The sequence below is a fragment of the Rattus norvegicus genome, chromosome X (assembly GCF_036323735.1).
Source record: "Rattus norvegicus strain BN/NHsdMcwi chromosome X, GRCr8, whole genome shotgun sequence".
Taxonomy (NCBI): domain Eukaryota; kingdom Metazoa; phylum Chordata; class Mammalia; order Rodentia; family Muridae; genus Rattus; species Rattus norvegicus.
Genome location: NC_086039.1, coordinates 43,364,346 through 43,387,178, shown reverse-complemented (window position 1 = coordinate 43,387,178; position 22,833 = coordinate 43,364,346). Strand labels below are relative to the sequence as shown.

Sequence of the window (22,833 nt, the reverse complement as noted above, 5' to 3'; positions counted from 1 at the left end):
AGAGTTTTAATGAGAGGAGAAGAGTAGAAGAATGGAGGAACAAAGGATACCGGCTTTGGGTATATGGAGGGAAGGGGAGGGTATGGGGAGAGAAGGGACAGGGACAGAGGGGCAGAGAGAAGAGAAGCAAGAGCAAGAGCTAAAAATAAATTGTAAAGAGAGTGAGGAGACTCAAGCACCACTACAAACTTTCTCATTAATTTTAGTAAGTACCCCACTCAGAATTTCTTGAATGATAAACCATTGCCACCCAAGATGAAGCATGACTCCAAACTTTAGGATATATATTTTTTCTGAACTTCACTATCACACATAATGTCATCATTACAAATGGTTCTAAATGTGTTTCCCACTGAAAAATGTGGTCTGTGTTGAGTAATCTATAATTCTCCAGGTATCTTCAAACTTTGTGTGCATTTTGAGATTTTTAATTAAGGGCTCGCTTTGCAAAGTCTTCCTAGTTATGCCAATGTATTGAAGGACTATTGCTTTATCATATACAGTTGCAGTGGTTTCTATGAATGTAAAGAAGCCTGGGAGCCAAGCCCCATGTCAGTCTTTTTTGTTTCAGTACAATGTTCAATTTGTTTATTAATCTTTACTTAATCACTTTACATCACGCTCACTGACCCGTCCCTGGTCACCTTCTCCCACTATCCTTTCCCCATCTCCCTCCCTTTCTCCTCTGAGCAGATGTGCCCCACCTTTGGTACCCCACCACCACCTTGGCACACATCAAGTTTCTGTGAGGCTAGGCACATCCTTACCCACTGAGGCCAGACAAGGCAGCCAAGCTAGGAGGCCATATTCCTCCTCATAAAGAACAGCTTTTGGGATAGCTCCTGCTCCAGTTGTTTGGGACCCATATGAAGACCAAAATACACATCGGCTACTTGTGTGTGGGGAGGTCTAGGTCCAACCTGTGTAGGGTCTTTTGTTGGTGGTTCAGTCTCTGAGAGCTCCAAGGGTCCAGGTTAGTTGATTCTGTTTGACTTTCTGTGGAGTTCTCATTCCCTTAGGACCCTCAATCCTTCCTCCAATTCTTCCATAATACTTCCCAAGCTCAATCCATTGTTTGGCTGTGGGTGTCTGTATCTGTTTGAGTCACATACTGGGTAGAGCCTTTAACAAGACAGTCATGCTAAACTCCTATCAGCATTCCAACTTCTTGGTGCAGTGTTAGCTCATGTGGCCACTTGAATTCTGGTTTGTAATCATTATCGTGGGAAAAAGTATTGCAATTTTTTACATAGGATCTTCAGTTTTTCATCAGTAAATAGGGAACATGACAGTCCCTGCAGATGACTGACAGTTAAAAGTCTTCAAATTGTTCCTCCTAGTGTACTAGGGAATCTGGTAGTGCTTTGCTGCATGTTTCCAGATTAGTGATTTTACTATTCATGCTTTTAATCTTTGTAAGATGGCATGAAAACTCAAGAGTCCGCTCACATTTGACATTTGCACAGTGACGGGGACTCATGTTGATGAATGAGGAAGATGGAATAAGGCTAAAATTCACAGGTAAGTCTCATTCCTGAACATCCTGAAATTGAAGACTAACATCGCTGAGATGTCAGCAGACATTTGTTTGAAAGGTAAAGTTTTTGAAAAGTGCTCATATTATCAAAGGTGTGAACCTGAAAGGAGATTGGAATTGAAAGTATTCAGTTAATTTTACAGCTAGTTCTTACAAGTATTATATCTGCTTTCCCAAGCAAGATCTTCCTGTGTGGGTCTTATGTGTTTCTGAACCTTCCTTGCATTTGTAAGAACCTGTGTGACTGTTTTAGGGTCATGGGTCTTAGTGTGTGTGGGTGCTATAGGTTTGGTTACCATTTCTCATTCTTACTGTTTTTATGTAATAGGTACCTGGAGGGCTTATTAAAAGCTACATTCCTAGACACCACCCTCAGATTCTGTGAGTCAGAGGTAGAGTCAGAGAGTTTGAGTTTCCAGCAAGCCCTTCAGCTGAAGCCAAGGTTGATAGTCTGTAAACAGCTGACTCTCCTAATATAGCATTTTCTATAGCCTAATGTCCTCTAACTTCAACTATAAACTAATTGCCTCTAAGAATTGGCCATTTCTCTTCTCTCATACACTCTGTTCCCAAGGCAAGGGAAGAAACGGCCAATGTAACCCTCCTGTCTTCCTAGAATGGATTTATTTCATTCTTTGAAGGTCCTGTGGCTCACATACCATTCTGGCCAGGCAATTTTGATCATGGAAGATAAAAAGGTTTCTTTATGCCAATTTCCTTTTAATATCCTGGAGGCTGGGTGAAAACACCAGTAGAAAAGCCAGTGAACAGATTCTTGCTTGATTTGTTGCTCTTGACTTGAATCCTTTGTTAAAACTTAAAGTAAAAATAACAGGAGTAACAAATGTTAGTCTAGAATCTTTTGTACGATTTCTTCCAGCTGGGTTCTTCACTGTTGTACAACCTGTTCTGCTCCAGTGTGAGCTCACTGGCATAGATAGAAGGTCCCTGAATATTCACTAGTGGGGTAAATGTTTTCCTTAAGTCTAAGCCACATACCTTCGGAGTGTATTAGTAATCTGTTATAGGATATCCTTCAGTGCCTCTTTGTTTTCAGATGAATAAATTCCTAGAGCAAAAGGTCTGGGCACTACATCCAGTACAGCTTTGAGGATTTTGATCTGGTTTGATCTCCTTTCTGTCTCTTTATTTTTCTCTGTGCATTTAGAGTCTAGTCCAGAGAGGAGGAATTAGATTTCTTGTCTGAAATAGACAGAATAGGAGATGGCATTTAGAGTGCCCTATTTCTAGGCTGTGTTTTATGTATCAGGATAATAAGTTGTTTTAGCCTCATTATCATGGTCAGCAGCAAAACAGAAGTGGTTAAAGGCTTCCTTTGAATGGAAGAGGCAGAAAAACTAAGGCTCATTCTGTGTAGGATAGAGGCTAATGTTTTAGTTCCTTTTTTATTTATGTGAAGAGACAACATCACAAAGGCAACTTTGAAAGCATTTAGTGGGGTTCACAGTTCAATTAAGAGTCCATGACCATCATGACAGGCAGCTTAACAACAGGCAGGCCTGATGCTGGAGCAATAGCTGAGAGCTACATCCTGATCCATAAGCAGGAGTGGGAGGGGAGATAGAGGGAAGAAGGGAGGGAGGGAGACAGAGAGACAGAGAGACAGAGACAGAGACAGAGACAGAGTGAGACACTACAAGACTTTTGAGTTCAAGGGTAGCTGGAACTCAAGTTATCCTTCCTTCCTTGAGAGACAACACATTTTTGAAAAGTTGTCAGAAGTTTTAAATCCCTGTTCATATTGACTTTTGTCTGAGTGTCCTAAATTTGAGTCTTACACTATAATAAACTGAGTAAGAAACTGAAAATTTCACTTATTAGTTATTGCTATCCATTTATTGCTATGGATTTGTCCTGTTTCACAAGCTTTTGATACGATTTCCCATTTGGGTTTACTTGCATTTTAAGTAACAAAATGATTCGTAACATGTTTTAATGATCATTTAAATATGACTCAGGGCATTGTTTCAAGCTTCGTGGAGAAGTAAACATAGGTGTGTATAGTCTGTATGGGATTCTGTCCTCTCTTGATTTTATTCCTCTCACAATTATCTTAAAATTAATGAATTGAAGCCAAGCATATGCCTGATGCCATTTACTGATGAGGGCCATTTCTAATTTGAGTAAAATGGACAATTTATACTAGTAGCTGAACGACACTGAATAAATAGGATAAGCTGCTTTGAGTCTAAATTTTAGACATTGTTGTTTTTCTCCAGAGATAATGTTGAATCATTCTCCTCAAAAGACTTACAGCAAAAGGGTAATAAGAATGATGAAGAAGATGAATTCTGAATGAAAAAAGAAGAGAGAGAGAGAGAGAGAGAGAGAGAGAGAGAGAGAGAGAGAGAGAGAGAGAGAGAACTATGCTTTCTTCACCCCTACTCTCTATTATGTCCTGCATTGCTCTAGGTCTCTGAAGCCTGAAGAAAATACTTACTCAGAAAGTAAAAGTACATACTATGAACAGCTCCAGATCATATGCAAAATATCACATTAAATCCAAAAAAAACTCTTTATAAAGTAATAACTCAAGCCTCGGTTTCTTTGTTTCTCTAAAGGCATGAAATAACCAAATGAACAAATACCAGCCTTAATAGGATCTATTACAAATTTCAGGCCACAAGCCAACTAATACACATTTTACCTACTATAAATATCTAAACATTTAAACCAGAACCCATTCTTATCTGGATTGTTTTTTGGGCACTGGTGTTACCAATTTTGTAGAAGATTCTAAAAACATACCTACTCAATATAAAACTTGAATCCTGGGGTCCAGGAGAGACTGAGACTCCTATACTGAGAAGTGTTTCAAATTCTTTTTTGCTAGGAATGTTTTTTCTATCAGCTGACTTTGGCATTCTTGAAATATAAGGTCTGACTCTATCTTTATTCCATCTAACCTGGTTGTAAGGGAGCTACTCTTGTGCTTATCTAGTGTCACAACACTTGGAAGCTATGTTACTATAGAACTGTATTTAATTCTGTGTGACAATTATACCTCTTTTATAGGCATCCTGAAACAAGCTAGAAAAACTTTTATGGCATTTATCATGTTCCTTATTCTGTGTTCTAAAGTTTTGGTAGGGAATCTTCCTATTTAAGGCATGGACATTATCAAAACACTTAGTAGCACTTTCTTCAAGATTGTACATTTATATTTTGCTGCTAAATTTTTTTGTTTCTAGTCAGGGTTCATGATTATCTTTTTATTTACTTTTTTTTTTTTGAGACTGATACTCACTATGTAGCCCTGGGTGGCCCAAATTTTACTGTGTAGACCAGGCTGACCTCAAACTCACAGAGATCCACATGCCTCTACATTTTGAGTGCTGGAATTAAAGGTGTGCATTACCATGCCTAGCTTTATGATTCTTATTGTTCTTTAAAAGTGTATGTCAGGTAAAATTTGGTTTCCTTTCTCATTTCTTAAAATTTCATATTCCATCTTTGAAACAAAGTCACATCTTCCTTGCAATATTCTACATACACATATGGGTCTGCTGACAACTAAGATATGCCTACTGCTTGATGCTTGATTAAATAATTGCACTTTATTCTGTGATCATACCATGGATTTTCACTAATGCTTATTTTAGTGCCTCTAGGCTTTTAGCTCCTGAAAACCACAGTACTCATATTTAAGGATAGCTCCAGGGAGTCTGTGAGGGTGACTGGAGCTGAGACTCCTAACAATGGGGATTATGGAGCCTGAAGTGGAAACCTCCTGTAGTCAGGCAGGACTCCCAGTAGAGGGCTAATGACAACAACTTACTCACAAAAGCTTCAAACTAAAAATTGACCTGCCTATAAGAAGTGCTGGGACAAAGAACAGAGAGCTAAAGAATGGCTATCCAATGACTGGCCCAAATTGAGACACTTCCCAATCCTTGACATTATTAATGTTATCTCCTACACTTATAGACAGGACTAGCATAACTGTTCTCTGAGAGACTTTACTCAGTAGCTGACCAAAACAGATGTAGATAGAGATTAATAGCCAAATATTAGATGGAGATTGGGGAGTCTTAAGGAAGAATTGAGGGGAAGGATTGAAGGATGCAGAGGGGATAGTGACCCTACAAGAAGGCCAATAGAGTCAACTAACATGGACTCTTGTGGGCTCCCAGAGACTCAACCATTAGCAAAGAGCATACAGAGGTTCAACCTAGGTCCCCCAGACATAGGCAGCAGATGTACAGTTTGGTCTTCGTGCAGGTCCCCCAACAACTGGAGTGGGGCCAGTCATTGATTCTGTTACCAGCCTAGGGATCCTGTTCCCCTAACTGGTCTGAAATGTCTTAGCTCACTAGGAGAGGATGTGTCTAGTCCTCTACTGACTAGATGTGGTAGTATAGGTTGGTACCCAGGGGGACATCTCCCTTCTCAGAGGAGAAGAAGAAGGATGGAGATGAATGGGTTGTTAAGGAGGTCCGATTGATGGTGCTTTGATTGGGATATAAAATAAGTGAGTGAATAAATACACAGATAGATAGATAGATAGATAGATAGATAGATAGATAGATAGATAGATCGACAAAAGGAGAGCCTATCTTCCAATAGATAGAGTCCAATATAAATAAATGGGTTACCTGGTGTTTGATTGTCTAAACTGTAGACTCTAAATGTGATGCACTTTATTTACCACTCCCTAATATTCTCTACTTCTTTCTAGCTGCCCATACTCTCCTGATCTTCAATAGGTGTTTACTTTCATTTCCAGGAATTGAGCCCCAAAACTATTGTGATAACAAATTATTAGACATTCATGTACCACTAGAAGCCATAAATAGACATTTGTTTATCTTTGAGCTCATGGTTGTCCCTTTCCTCTGCTGTTCTGCAAAGACCAAAGATAATAGAAATAAAGGAAATCTGAACTACCTCATGCTCAGAGAATAACCACGAGAGATTTTTCTCCCAAATCATAGGATGCTGCAGACATGCAAAGATGTGAGACTGACAAAAGCCAAATTCCCAGCTATACTCAGTACCAATGGCAGAGTATAAATTGATACTTAGAAAGATAATTATCAACATCTGATATAAGGATATTAGTTAGTAAAGGCATCTGTTCACATTGCTGATGACAATAGTAAGCCATAGGCAACACCTAGATAGAATGGGTCCTTTACAATATTAACCTAGGAACATTAAGTACTCACTAAAAAGGATATATTTAGAACATATTTGAGGAAAATCATATATTTTCTAAAAATGTAGTATAATGTATGATCTTGTTTATGTTTTTCATAGCATTACTCCCAGGTGTTGCTAGGACGTACAATGGCAATTTTTTTGTTTCCAGTGATTTTTATATTGCTTTAAGTATCAGAAAACAATATGGAAGGTTATTTATTTATTTTTTCTTTTATTGGATATTTTTATTTACATTTTGAATGTTATTCCCTTTCACAATTTCCCAAACATAAACCTCCTATGCCATCTCCCACCCTTTCTTCTATAAGAGTGCTCCCCTCCCCATCCACATCCCTTTCCCACACCACCTACATTCCCCTCCAATGGGGGTCCAACCTTAGCAGGACCAAGGCCTTCTCCTTCCATTGGAACCCAATAGGGCCATCCTCTGCTACATATGCAGCTAGAGCCATGGGTCAGTCCATGTATAGAGTTTGGTTAGTGCTTTAGTCCCTGGAAGCTCTGGTTGGTTGGAAGTGTTGTTCCTATGGGGTTTCAAACTCATTCAGCTCTTTCAATCCTTTCTCTAGTTTCTCCAAGGGGGGTTCTGTTCTAAGATCAATGGTTTGCTAGAAGAATTTGCCTCTGTATTTGACATGCTCTTGTTGTGTCTCTCAGGAGACATCTATACAAGGTTCCTGTCAGCATGCACTTCTTAGCTTCATCAATCTTATCTAGTTTTGGTGGCTATATATATATATATATATATATATATATATATGGGACACATGTGGGGCAGGCTCTGAATGGCCATTCCTTCAGTCTCTGCTACAAACTTTGCCACCATATCCCCTCCTATGAATATCTTTGTTCCCCCTTTTAAGAAAGAGTGAAGCATCTGCATTTTAGTCGTCCTTCTTGAGCTTCTGGTGATCTGTGGATTGTATCTTGGGTTATTCGAGCTTTTGGGCTAATATCCACTTCTCAGTGAGTGCATACCATGTGTGTTTTTCTGTGATTGGGATACCTCACTCAAGAGGATATTTACTAGTTCAATCCATTTGCCTAAAAATTTCATAAAGTCATTGTTTTTGATAGTTGAGTAGTATTCCGTTGTGTAGATGTACCACATTTTCTGTATGCATTCCTTGGTTGAAGGGCATCTGGGTTCTTTCCAGCTTCTGGCTATTATAAATAAGGCTGCTATAAACATAGTGGAGTATGTGTCTCTGTTGTATGTTGGAGCATCTTTTGGGTATATGCCAAGGAGAGGTATAGATGGGTTCTCAGGTAGTACAATGTCCAATTTTGTGAGGAACCTCCAGACTAATTTTCAGAGTAGTTGTACCAGTTTGCAACCCCACCAATAATAGATAAGTGTTCCTCTTTCTCCACATCCTCGCCACCATCTGTTGTCACCTGAGTTTTTGATCTTAGCCATTCTGACTGTTATGAGGCGGAATCACAGGATTGTTTGATTTGCATTTCCCTGATGACTAAGGATGTTGAGCATTTCTTTAAGTACTTCTCAGACATTCGATATTCCTCAGCTGAGAATTCTTTGTTTAGCACTGTACCCCATTTGTAAATAGGGTTATTTGGCTCTATGGAGTCTAAGTTCTTGAATTCATTGTATATTTTGGATATTAGCCTTCTATCTGAGTGTAGGATTTGTAAAGATTTTTCCCAACCTGTTGGTTGCTGTTTTGTCCTAATGACAGCTTCCTTTGCCTTACAGAAGCTTTGCAGTTTTATGAGGTCCCATTTGTTGATACTTGATCTTAGAGCATAAGTCATTGGCGTTTTGTTCAAGAAATTTTCCTCAGTGCCCATGTGATTGAGACTCTTCCCCACTTTTTCTTATATTAGTGTGAGTGTACCTGGTTTGATGTGGAGGTCCTTGATCCACTTGGAATTGAGCTTTGTACAGGGTGGTAACAAAGGATCGATTTTCATTCTTCTACATTCTGACCTCCAGATGAACCAGCACCATTTGTTGAAAATGCTATTTTTTTCTTCATTGAATGGTTTTAGTTTCTTTGTCAAAGATCAAGTGACCATAGCTATGTGGGTTCATTTCTAGATGGTCAATTTTATTCCACTGTTCTACCTGCCTGTCTCTGTACCAATATCATACTGTTTGTATCACTATTGCTCTGTAATACTGCTTGAGGTCAGGATGGTTATTCCAGCCAGAACTTCTTTTATTGCTGAAGATAGTTTTCACTATCCTGGGGTTATTGTTATTCCAAATGAATTTGCAAATTGCTCATTATAACTCTATGAAGAATGATTTGGAGTTTTGATGGGGATTGCATTGAATTTATAGACTGCTTTTGGCAAAATGGCCATTTTTACTATATTAATCCTGCCAATCCATGAGCATGGGAGTTTTTTCCAACTTCTGAGATCTTCTTTAATTTAATTCTTCAAAGACTTGAAGTTCTAATAATACAGATCTTTCATTTGCTTAATTAGAGGCACACCCAGGTATTTTATGTTATTTGGGAGTATTGTGAAGGCTGTCATTTCCATAATTTTTTTCTCATCCTGTTTATCCTTTGAGTAGAAGATCACTGATTTGTTTGAGTTAATTTCATACCCAGACATTTTGCTGAAGTTGTTTATCAGGATTAGTCATTCTCTGGTTGAACTTTTGTGGTCACCTTAGTATACTATCATATCATCTGCCAATAGTGATATATTGACTTCTCCCTTTCCAATTTGTATCTCTTTGACCTCCATTTCTTGTCTGATTGCTCTGAGTAGGTCTTCAAGTACTGTATTGAATAAGTAGGTAGAGAGTGGGCAGCCTTGCTTGTCCTATATTTTAGTGGGATTGCTTCAAGTTTCTCTCCATTTAGATTAATGTTAGCTACTGATTTTCTGTATATGGCTTTGACTATGTCTAGATATGGGCCTTGCATTTCTGTTCTTTCCATGACTTTTATCATGAAGGTGTGTTGAATTTTTTCAAATGCTTTCTCAGCATCTAATGAAATGATCATGTTATTTTCTTCTTTGAGTTTGTTTACATAGTGGATTATGTTGATGGATTTCCATGTATTAAACCATCCCTGCTTTCCTGGGATGAAGCCTACTTGATCATAATGGATGATCGTTTTGATGTATTCTTGTATTTTGTTTGTGAGAATTTTATTGTGTATTTTTGTGTCAGTATTCATTAGGTAAGTTGGTTTGATGTTCTCTTTCTTTGTTGGGTCTTTGTGTGTCTTAGGTATAAGCGTGACTGTGGCTTCATAGAAGTAATTTGGTAGTGCTCTGTATGCTTCTGTTTTGTAGAGTTATTTAGACAGTATTGGTACAAGGTCTTCTATGAAGGTCTGATAGAATTCTGCACTAAATCCATCTGGTCCTGGGCTCTTTTTGATTGGGAGACTTTTAATAACTGATTCTATTTCTTTAGGAGTTATGGGATTGTTTAGATGGTTTATCTGATCCTGATTTAACTTTGGTACATGGTATTTGTCTAGAAAATTATCCATTTTTTCCAGATTTTCCTGTTTTGTTGAATACAGGCTTTTGTAGTAGGATTTGATTATTTTTTTGAATAGCCTCAGATCCTGTTCTTATGTCTCCATTTTCATTTCTGATTTTATTAATTTGGATACACTTTCTGTGCCATCTGTTTAGTCTGGCTAAGGGTTTATCTATCTTGTTTATTTTCTCAATGAACCAGCTCTTGGTTTTGTTGATTCTTTGTATAGTCCTTTTTGTTTCTACTTGGTTGATTTCAGCCTTGAGTTTGGTTATTTCCTGACTTCTACTCCTCTTGGGTGTATTTCCTTCTTTTGCTTCTAGAGCTTTTAGTTGTGCTGTCAAGCTGCTAATGTATGCTGTGTCCTGTTTCTTTTTGGAGGCACTCAGAGATATGAGTTTTCCTCTTAGCACTGTTTTCAGTGTGTCCCACTGATATGCCTTCGTTTTCGTTAAGTCTAAAACATCTTTAATTTCTTTCCTTATTTCTTCCTTGACCAAGTTATTATTGAGCAGAGTTTCGCTCAACTTCCATGTACATGTGGGATTTCTGTCGTTTTTGCTGTTATTGAAGACGAGCCTTAGACTATGGGGACCTGATAGGATGCATGGGATTATTTCTATCTTCCTGTATGTGTTGAGGTCACTTTTGTAACTGAATATGTGATCAATTTTGAAGAATGCACCTTTAAGTTCTGGGAAGAAGGTATATTCTTTTCTTTTAGGATGAAATGTTCTATTAATATGTTAAGTCCATTTGGTTCATAACTTCTGTTAGTTTCTCTATGTCTCTGTTTAATTTCTGTTTCCAAGATCTGTCCATTGATGAGAGTGGGGTGTTGAAATCTCCTACTATTATTGTGTTAGGTTCAATGTATGCTTTCAGCTTTAGTAAGGTTTCTTTTATGAATATAGCTGCCCTTGCATTTGGAGCATAGAGAGTTAGGATTTAGAGTTCATCTTGGTAGTTTTTTCTTTGATGAATATTAATATCTTTCCTTATCTTTTTTATTACTTTTGGCTGAAAGTCAATTATATTCAATATTAGAATGCCTACCCCAGCTTGTTTTTTTTTTGTAATATTTGCTTTGAAAATTGTATTCCAGCCTTTTACGCTGAGGTAGGGTCTGTCTTTGTCTCTGAGGTGTGTTTCCTGTATTCAGAAAAATGCTGGGTCCTCTTTCCATTTCCAGTCTGTTAGTCTATGTCTTTTAATTGGAGAATTGATTCAATTGATGTTAAGAGATATTAAGGAATAGTGATTGTTGCTTCCTGTAATTTTAGTTGTTTGAGGTGGAATTATGCTTGTGTGTCTCTCTTCTTTTGGTTTCCTTGCAAGGAGATTACTTTTTTGCTTTTTCTAGGGTGTAGTTTCTCTCCTTGTGTTGGAGTTTTCCATTGATTATTCTTAGTAGGACTGGATTTGTAGAAAGATATTGTGTAAATTTGGTTTTGTCATGGAATATCTTGGTTTCTCCATCTATGTTAATTGAGAGTTTTGCTGAATATAGTAGCTTGGTCTGGCATTTCTGTTCTCTTAGGGTCTGTATGACATCTGCCCAAGATCTTCTGGCTTTCACAGTCTCTTGTGAGAATTCTGGTATAATTCTGATAGGTCTGCCTTTGTATGTTACTTTATGTTTTTCCCTTAGTGCTTTTAGTATACTTTCTTTGTTTTGTGCATTTGGTATTTTGACTATTATGTGATGAGAGGAATTTCTTTTTTGATCCAATCTATTTGGAGTTCTGTATGCTTCTTGTATGTTTATGGGCATCTTTTTCTTTAGGTTATGGACATTTTCTTCTGTAATTGTGTTGAAGATATTTGCTTGCCCTTTATTTTTCTTAAGACACAGAGAGGGTTTATTTAAGAAAAGCTCTTCTAATGTATTAATATTTCGGCAACATTATCGCAACAAGTTTAAAAGGCAGGCAGACTAGTATAGGCTTTAAAGGAATAAATGAGGGTTGTACAGTTAAATTATTACACAAATCTAAGGAGTTTACTGAATAACTACATGGCCCAGAAAACAAATTAAATCTGAAAGATTAAATCCAGTATTAGCACCTACAATGTCTCTAAAAGTTCAACTTGCAACTGCTTTGTTCATTCTTTTTGTTTCTTAACTTCTCCCAAACATGCTCTCAAACTCCTAAAAGAAAGGACACAAGAAATTCCAACACAGAGAGGACAGAGATAAAGAAGAGTTGGGAAAATTAACTTGAACTTGCAAGTTACATGGAAGCCAAAACTTACTTGAGTCAATCAAAAGATTTCTATGTACTGTATGTGAGGAGGCTATGAATCAGAGTTTATAAGTAGGTTACAAATTAGCAACATACAGTATTATTCCTACCAATTTTTCTCCTAAGTTATATTTATAACAAAACTAGATAGAGTTAGGTGTTTAGGGTGCTTGCTTATCACACATTGGGGCAGAGCTGGGGCAGTGTATCTGATGGCTGAGTATCTGGCTTATTGTGCTTACATATCTGTGTACTGAACAAACAACACATACAATATCTCCCCAACATTTCGAGGTAATGCACATTAACAGAAATGCTTTCAAAGAAATATACTGAATTGCATTAAATACTGCTTTAATAATGACTGCAATACTAAAACAAGTAACAGATTATTCTCTCAAGGAGCTTCTGAAGCTGAACAGTAGGAATCAGTCTTAAGAGCTGAAGTACATCAAGGCTGGTAGCATGGGGAATTTGGGCGACAGATTAGTTGGACCATAGGCATAACAACCCTCAAAGCCTGTTACTAATCTGGGGAAGAACTGAGCTAAGACATGACTTGTGGAATTATAAAGCCACCTAGTAAACTGACCCACAGGATGAGGAGAACCAGTGAGACTGGTGCCAGGTAAGAAAATGACTTGCCTTGGGCTGTCCAACTGCCTGTTTTTTAAATGGCTTTGAATTTTAAAAAGTGAATTGCTTCCTTGTGTGTTCTTGGAAACAAGTCAAAGATCACAGGGTCCTACACAATTGAGAGACACAAAGTGGATGCTGAGTGACTAGAGGTCACTTCAGGTGTGGCACCATGGCTCTGGCATTAGAGACAAGAGATTAAACGCTCTGGAGAGGAGGTAGGGGCACTCTGCCATCAGCCAGTAGACAGAGGAAGGTCCCAGATGGAGGTGGGATCTTTAATTCTACAGTTTATCTCCCACTGCTCACACTTCTGTCTTCATAGATGGTGATTTCAATAACTTGAAGTCCTCTCGCAATGGGGTCTGTTAGGAGGACGCCTTGGGGAGCATATATCTTCTCATTTTGTTCTTGAATATATTTGGAGACTTTCTTCAAGACCTTCTCATAATGAGTCTCCATGCATAAGAAGATGGTGTATGCTGTTAAACAAGCCAGACAACCTTCAAGATATGATTGGCCCCCAAGCTTCTCTGCTTCTGCATAAATGTTATTTAGAGTTTGAACTGTTTCTTCAAACTACTGTCTATCAATATTGTTCTCCAGCTCCACGGGGAACTTGGTCTGGAACTGGCAGCAGATGCCACTGCTGTAGTCTCCCTGAATGAAGACCTTCCCGGACACCTCATGGTGAGGACAGGACCCGACGCTCTGTGAATTCGGGCAAGACACAGGTCAGATTGCAGGCCTAGAGCCAGCTCTCCAGCCGCCAGCCCTTAGGAGCCACCCACCGCCCAAAGATGCCCAAGACCTCCCCCTCACCAATCCCCTTCACTCATGGCTGTAGCTGAGGGCCTCCAGCTACCCAAGACCAGGACCCCTGCCCCGCCACATCCTGGTTTGGCCCTGTTAACACACTTGTCCTTTAAGTTGGGAGTCTTCATTCTCTTTTATACCTATTATCCTTAGGTTTAATCTTTTCATTGCATCCTGGATTTCTTGGATATTTTGGGCTAGGATCTTTTTGCCTTTTACATTATCTTTGAAGGTTGTGTGATGTTTTCAATGGTATGTTCTGGGCCTGAGAGTCTCTCTTCTATCTCTTGTATTCTTTTGGTGATGCTTGCTTCTATGCCTCCTGATCTCTTTCCTAAGTTTTCTATCTTCATGGTTGTCTCCCTTTGTGATTTCTTTATTGTTTTCTATTTCCATTTTTAAATCCTGGATGGTTTTGTTCATTCCTTCACCTGTTTGGTTGTGTTTTCCTAAAATTCTTTATGGGCTTTTTGTGTTTCCTCTTTAAGGGCTTCTACTTGTTTACTTGCGTTGTCCTATATTTCTTTAAGGAAGTTATTCATTTCCTTCTTAAAGTCCCCCATCATTATCATCATAAAATATGATTGTAAATCCAAATCTTGCTTTTCCAGTGTGTTTAGATATACAGTATTTGATTTGGTGGGAGAACTAGGCTCTGATAATGCTAAGTAGTCTTGGTTTCTGTTGCTTAAGTTCCTACACTTGCCTCTTGCCATCAGATTGTCTCTGGTGTTAGCTTGTCTTGCTGTCTCTGACAGTTGCTTGACCCTCCTCTATGCCTGTGTGTCAGAATTCCTGTAGACCTCTTTATTTTTAGGTAGGATCTGGGAACAGAGAGCTGCTCTTGTGTTTGTGTGACTTGAAGCTTCCAGACAGGTTGCTTAGCACAGAAGAATTGGTCTTACCTCTGCTTTCAGTGTGTCGGGTCTCCTGGAAACTCATTTTCAGCCCTGGCTGTAGGCAGAAACCTGAAGTGTCCTGCCCCGGACTGCTCCTAGGTCCCTGTGCCCAAAGGGCACATATGGCACTAGGCAATTTCCTCTTGGGTCAGGAATGTGGGTGGAAAGTGGAAATCAGGTGGAAATCCTCTGAGTTCTCAGGATTGCCTACACTTCAGAAGGTCCAGCTCTCTCCCCCACCTGATTTGAGTACAGGGAGATGTGGGACCGGTTCAGTTCAGTTATCAGCACAGGCAGAACCCAGCAGTTTCCTGCCGCTTACTTCTCCCATATTCCTGTATCCTGCAGCACTATGCAGTTTCCTCTTGGGCCAGGAATGTGGGCAGAAGTGGGCAGTAGCGGTGGTCTCTCCTGAAGTCTCAGGATTGTTCGCGCTTCTGGGAGTTCAGTTCTCTTCCCCATGGGATTTGGGTGCAGGGAGCTGTGTGATTAGTTCAGTTCAGTTCCCAGAAAGATTTTTTTTTGGTTTTAATGAATGTTTTAATGTTATATAGAACAGAACATCATGAATACAATGGAAACAAACTTGTACCAATTCAATAAAAAAAATTCAACATAAAGTGGGGGAGATAATAATTTGATACTTATAGTATTTATTTTAAAAAATATTCCCAGCTTGAGGTTGAAACATTTAATTTTGCATTCCAAACTCTAGAATCATGATTTTCATGTGAGCTTAATGCAGAATCACAGCAGAAAAAAACATTTAATTAATTTCCTTTATTTGTCATTAAATCAATAAAATCTCTGACTGCTACAGGTCTCCTTTAATAATATATATCGAACTTCTATTGGAACCGTATTGCTAATGTGGTATTACACTCAAAACGCAAACAAAACAAATATGGTATAAAATCTAAATGTGAACGTTGCTGAGTCCTAACATGTACATTAACTTAAGGTTTTAATGTATTTTTACCTTTCAATTTTTTGAAAAGACACCAAAAAAGATAAAAATAAATATTTTTCTCTTTTGACTGTTTCTGACTTGAATGATGGCTCCAAGGATACACACAGGAAACAGCTTTGCCAAGTCAGTCGCTGCAAAGGGCAATGAACAACTGCTACAAACAAACAACACGGTCTTCCTTCTCCTCTGTTAGGGAAACCGCAGAGTGGCCCTGAGGAAGGCTTTCCCAGGGCTGCACGGGCAATGGGAGGAGACACGGGAGAAGCCTCACAGCCACTGCCCGCTGCCTGCAGGAAGAGGGTGGATTCCATGCAGACTCAGATGGTGGGTAGCAGCACTGCTGGAGCCTGGCAAAGTACACACATCCAGTTACCTCTGACTCAGCCATAATCACATAGGTATGCCTTTTTTTGGACAAAAATACATATTTTTATAAAAAACTGATCATCCAACTTTAATGATTTCATACATGGACTTAAGAGTGGTAGTAAAGGAACAGACCCAATCATGACAAGGCGACTGAGGGACAGAAAATCAAGTTCCTCAGGGAGAGAAAGTATAAAGTTAGAGAGTGAAGCACACTTTCTCAGCCCCATCCATGCCAGTCCTCCCACAGACTACACTGGGACACATGCTCTCTGACAGAGAGGCTCTCGTGCCCCCTCGCCCCATTAGGAGCGTATGTATCTTCACTGGGGAAACTGATCCTGACTGCCTCGTCTGAAGTGCTCTTGCATCGCTTCTGAAACAGCAGCCTTTTTGGTTCTTTATGTGGTTATTTAATTAACTGATGAAAGAAAAGGGAACTGCTTAGCATCTTCCAGCCCAACATCACCTATTGCAGCTACAGAGGCTTCTTCCACTCGCTCCGTTACAACCTTTTATTTACTAAAGTTGGCAAAGTTTGCAAAGGCATCTTGCTTGGGCTGCACAGTTCCAGACGGCATGGCCATGCTGGGCATCCCCATTCCCATGGTGCCTGTCAAGCCCATCCCCGAGGCCTACATCCCCATGTTCATGTTCATGCCCACCATGCCCTGGCTTATCCCTGCGGTGTTCCCCAGAGGGGCCATTCCCATGGTGCCCGTCATTATACCGGGCATGTTCATAGGCATGGGTCCCCCCATCCGAGGGTTAGTTTGTGGCCGGACAGGAAGCATGTTTGATGGAGAACTGAGGTTCACGGCTCTGAAGCTTTGAGTTATCACATTCAGAGGCTGTTGCATATTCTGTTGTTGAATCATTGTGTTAAGCGATGGCTGCTGGGGCTTAGAAGTCTGCATACCAGGTAGTAAGTTGTCTAGGCTGATGTTGACACTGGGGTCAGACCAAGTAGAAGGCAGGGTTTTGCTGGCCGACTTCTGGACCATATCTGCATTCTGATTATAGAGAGGGTTAGGCTTCTGCAGCACTGCACTAACATTCTGCAGAGGCTGTGATCTTGACATGGGCAAACCAAGTCCCACAGTGTTAGTGCTCATTAGAGAGAAATTCATACTCTGGGAAGACGCCATGGTTGCCTGGGATGAGCCCATAAAATCAAAGAGATCTGAAGAGTTTGAGGCAGCAGGAGGTGGGCCTAAAGCTGGCTGTGAACCACTGATGAGTTCTACAGCAGGCTGTGGGGCACTGCCGAAGAGCTCACCACCAGAAGCAACAGGGCCTGATAGGGCTTGGTTGAAGGCACTCCAGTCACCAAAGTCTCCATTCCCACTTGTTGCTTGGGAAGGGAAACTGCCCGATGCAGCAGCAGAGCCGACGTCCGCAAATCCCCCGAATAAGTCAGCTGCTCCTCCTGTTGTTTGGCCACTGCCATCAAACAGGTCAACGAGGTCCCCTGATGACTTGCTGCTCGGCACGGATGGCTTCGCTGACCACTGAGGTGTGTGGGTTGAAGCGTTCTGATCCGGGCTGGCTTTGTCCCCTGTGTAATGTGCTGCTACTCCGAGATCGATGGTTTTGGAAGGGTTTGCTGTGCGTTTGTGGCGGATGGTGGTGGTCTCTGTGGCCTGTGTGATGTGGATGTGCTTCGTCATCACCGTCTCCTCCTCATCTTTGAATTCACCTTTGGGAGACCTGCCTCTCCTTGCTTTCTTTTCCTCATCGCTGTCACTGCACCTTTCCGGAGAGTCCTCCCTGTCTTTCCTCCGGAACTTGCTCATGGTGTCATCGATTGTGCTCTTGATCTTGTCGCTCAGCTCCCCTAGCTTGTCACGCGCTCTTCTTCTTATCCCACTCTTCGTCCCTTTTGGACTTGGGCTCAGGGTCATACCATTCATTGTATCGGAATCCGCCAACGCTGTCTGAAGAGACCCCGACATACTTGTCTTTGTTCTTCTTTGCTTTCTTCCTCTCCTATCGAAGTCTGTCATCATCCTGTGCAAACTCAACCAGCTCCTTCACTTTCTGTCGGATGTTTATACCTTGATCCTTGCCATGCTCATCTACAAAGTGGTAATTTTCCAGGGATCGCAAATCATAAATGTGTTCTCTGGCGCTTGTAACAACTTGCTCCGATCCATTTCTTATGAGGTAAGCTAGGAGCAGCAACGACTTATAAACTCTTCTCCAATTCTTTTTGTTGTCTTTTAGCATTCGGGACCAAAGCATGTTCATAAGTTCTGGGAACTGTTCATACATAAAAGTAGCCTTGGCAATCTCTCCCATGAGCTGCTCAGAAGGTCCCCAAGGATCATCATTCGTTGCTTCTCAAACTTTGGACTCGATCTCTGAATAATTCATAACCACATTGGTGGCTTTGTCCACCAGCTCCCGCACCTTCCACATGTTCAGCATTGTGCCCCGAGAGGCCCGGCTCGCCGCCGCCCGCCGCCACTCTCCACGGACCCCGAGTCGCCTCCGCGCCATGCCTGGGCTGGTCCAGGTCAGGGTCAACGTCGCCACCCACCGCCGTGAACTCTCCCTAGCCAGAGCTCCTTCTCCCAGCAACAGGCACGGCGCCTCCAGTGACAAGTCAAGACGCGGCCGCACCTGCGCTGCGTGAGGGCGTGGGGCGGAAGTGGCCGGCTTTCCGCCCCAAGATTTTTTAAATTTGATTTTGTAATTTAAAATCTTCGTTTCTTCATCTATGGTGATTGAGAGTTTTGCTGGACATAGTAGGATGGGCTGGCATTTGTGTTCTCTTAGGGTCTGTATGACATCTATTCAAGATTTTCTGGCTTTTCGAGTCTGTGTTGAGAAGTTTGGTGTAATTCTGATAGGCTTGCCTTTATATGTTACTTGGCCTTTTCCTCTTACTGCTTTAAGTATTCTTTCTTTGTTCTCTGTATTTAGTTGTTATGATTATTACATGACAGGGGGTATTTCTCTTTTGGTCAAGTCTATTTGGTTTCCTTTTGGTTTCTTGTACATTAATGACCATCTCTTTCTTTAGGTTAATGATATTTTCTTCTCTGATTATGTTGAAGATGTTTTCTGGTCCTTTAAATCAGGAACTTAATTCTCTTCTATTTCTATAATTCTTAGGTTTGGTCTTTTCATTGTGACATGAATTTCCTTGATGTTTTGGGTTAGGAACTTTTTGCATTTTGTATTTTTTGACTGTTTTGTCAGTATATTCTATAGTATCTTGTATTCCTGTGATTCTTTTTTTCTGTCTCTTATATTCTGTTGGTGATGCTTGCATCTATTACTCCTGATCTCTTTCCTGGGATTTCCATTTCTAGAGTTACCTCCCTTTGCAAATTCTTTATTGTTTCTATTTCTGTTTTTAGATTTTGGACAGTTTTGTTCAATCCCTTCACCATTTTAGTTGTGTTTTCCTATATTTCTTTAAGGTATTTATGTGTTTCCTCTTTAAGTTCTTCTACCTTTTTACCTGTGTTCTCCTGTGTTTCTTTTTGGGAAATATTTATGTCCTAATTAAGGTCCTCTATCATCTTCATGCAATGGGATTAGATCAGAATATTGCTTTTCAGTTGTGTTAGGATAACCAGGGCTTGCAGTAATGGGAGAACTGGGCTCTGAGAGTGCCGAGTGGCATTGGTTTCTGTTGCTTGTATTCTTGTGCTTATCTCTTGCCATCTGTTTATATCTGATGTTAACTGGACTTTCAGTCTTTGACTGGAGTCTGTACCTCTTGTGAGCCTGGTTTTGATGGACCTCCTAGAGTCAAGATGTCTCTGGGTTTGCAAGGGGACCTAGAGTATCTAATCTGTTTTCCTGGTTATTATGAACCTGCTGGGTTTCAAGTGTCTCTGAGTGTGGGCAGAGAGATAGGGGGTGCTCTGGAGGACACAATCTGACCCTAAGCACATTTGTGGACCTGGAATAAAGATGTGTCTCTGGCAGGGTGGATAGGTGCTATATCCGTTGAGCCCAGTGGGGATCCCAGTTAGGCCAGGTTTGGGGGCCTGGTGTCTAACCTGTGAGTCTGATTGTAATGGGCCTCCTGGGAGTCAAGCTGCCTCTGAGTGTAGAAGGGAAGTCTTGAGTGCTTGATTTGGCCTTAGTAGAGTTGCAGGCTGGAAGGCCACACTTTTCATAAAAGATAATTCCTAAGGAATTAAATGCTTAATTTCTAAAGATCCTTAAACATCTTAAAACATTTCAGTAAAAATCATTAAAATTTTGAAAACATTTATAAGATATTATAGTATGTATTGAGCCAGGAAAATTGCTCATTATGTGAAAGTGGTTGCTGTTTCAAGCCTGATGAACTGAGTTTGATTCCTGGAACCCATGAAGTATATATCTGTAATTCCAGGGCTCAAACCATAAGAATGAGGGTGGAGACAGAGGAATGGTCAATAATATTGCTGGTTAGGTATCAGGGGGTACTTAGCACATCAAAAATGAGAGACTCAGCCTCAACGAAGTAGGAGAGAATTTAACTGGCAATGTTATACTATCCTCTACATGCACTGTGTATTTCACATTCCATACACATGCACACTAATAAGGATTTTTTTTATTAACTTGAGTATTTCTTATATACATTTCGAGTGTTATTCCCTTTCCCAGTATCTGGGCAAACACCCCCCTCCCCCATCCCCTTCCTTATGGCTGTTCCCCTTCCAAACCTCCCCCCATTGCCGCCCTCCCCCCAACAATCTAGTTCACTGGGGTTCAGGCTTAGCAGGACCCAGGGCTTCCCCTTCCACTGGTGCTCTAACTAGGCTATTCATTGCTACCTATGAGGTCAGAGTCCAGGGTCAGTCCATGTATAGTCTTTAGGTAGTGGCTTAGTCCCTGGAAGCTCTGGTTGGTTGGCATTGTTGTACATATGGGGTCTCGAGTCCCTTCAAGCTCTTCCAGTTCTTTCTCTGATTCCTTCAATGTGGGTCCTATTCTCAGTTCAGTGGTTTGCTGCTGGCATTCGCCTCTGTATTTGCTGTATTCTGGCTGTGTCTCTCAGGAGCGATCTACATCCGGCTCCTGTCGGTCTGCATTTCTTTGCTTCATCCATCTTGTCTAATTGGGTGGCTGTATATGTATGGGCCACATGTGGGGCAGGCTCTGAAGGTGTTCCTTCAGTCTCTGTTTTAATCTTTGCCTCTCCCTTCCCTGCCAAGGGTATTCTTTTTCCTCATTTAAAGAAGGAGTGAAGCATTCACATTTTGATCATCCGTCTTGAGTTTCGTTTGTTCTACGGATCTAGGGTAATTCAAGCATTTGGGCTAATAGCCAATTATCAATGAGTGCATACCATGTATGTCTTTCTGTGATTGGGTTAGCACACTCAGGATGATATTTTCCAGTTCCAACCATTTGCTACGAATTTCATAAACTCATTGTTTTTGATAGCTGAGTAATATTCCATTGTGTAGATGTACCACATTTTCTGTATCCATTCCTCTGTTGAAGGGCATCTGGGTTCTTTCCAGTTTCTGGCTATTATAAATAAGGCTGCGATGAACATAGTGGAGCATGTGTCTCTTTATATGTTGAGGCATCTTTTGGGTATATGCCCAAGAGAGGTATAGCTCGATCCTCAGGCAGTTCAATGTTCAATTTTCTGAGGAACCTCCAGACTGATTTCCAGAATGGTTTTACCAGTCTGCAATCTCACCAACAATGGAGGAGTGTTCCTCTTTCTCCACATCCTCGCCAGCATCTGCTGTCACCTGAGTTTTTGATCTTAGCCATTCTCACTGGTGTGAGGTGAAATCTCAGGGTTGTTTTGATTTGCATTTCCCTTATGACTAAAGATGTTGAACATTTCTTTAGGTGTTTCTCAGCCATTCGGCATTCCTCAGCTGTGAATTCTTTGTTTAGCTCTGAACCCCATTTTTAATAGGGTTATTTGTCTCCCTGCGGTCTAACTTCTTGAGTTCTTTGTATATTTTGGATATGAGCCCTCTATCAATTTTAGGATTGGTAAAGGTCTTTTCCCAATCTGTTGGTTGTTGTTTTGTCCTAACAACAGTGTCCTTTGCCTTACAGAAGCGTTGCAGTTTTATGAGATCCCATTTGTTGATTCTTGATCTTAGAGCGTAAGCCATTGGTGTTTTGTTCAGGAAATTTTTTCCAGTGCCCATGTGTTCCAGATGCTTCCCTAGTTTTTCTTCTATTAGTTTGAGTGTGTCTGGTTTGATGTGGAGGTCCTTGATCCACTTGGACTTAAGCTTTGTACAGGGTGATAAGGATGGATCGATCTGCATTCTTCTACATGTAGACCTCCAGTTGAACCAGCACCATTTGCTGAAAATGCGATCTTTTTTTCCATTGGATGGTTTTGGCTCCTCTGTCAAAAATCAAGTGGCCATAGGTGTGTGGGTTCATTTCTGGGTCTTCAATTCTATTCCATTGGTCTATCTGTCTGTCTCTGTACCAATACCAAGCAGTTTTTATCACTATTGCTCTGTAATACGGCTTGAGTTCAGGGATAGTGATTCCCCCTGAAGTCCTTTTGTTGTTGAGGATAGCTTTAGTTATCCTGGGTTTTTTGTTATTCCAGATGAATTTGCAAATTGTTCTGTCTACCTCTTTGAAGAATTGGATTGGTATTTTGATGGGGATTGCATTGAATCTGTAGATTGCTTTTGGTAAAATGGCCATTTTTACTATATTAATCCTGCCAATCCATGAGCATGGGAGATCTTTAC

The 22,833-nt window shown here is 40.5% G+C and overlaps 2 pseudogenes; both read right to left on the bottom strand.

The window, feature by feature from the left end:
• Nucleotides 1-13,370: 13,370 nt before the first annotated feature.
• On the bottom strand, nt 13,371-16,758 carry Golga7-ps1 (golgin A7, pseudogene 1; annotated as a pseudogene).
• Clint1-ps1 (clathrin interactor 1, pseudogene 1) lies at nt 16,034-18,562 on the bottom strand (annotated as a pseudogene).
• Nucleotides 18,563-22,833: the final 4,271 nt, after the last annotated feature.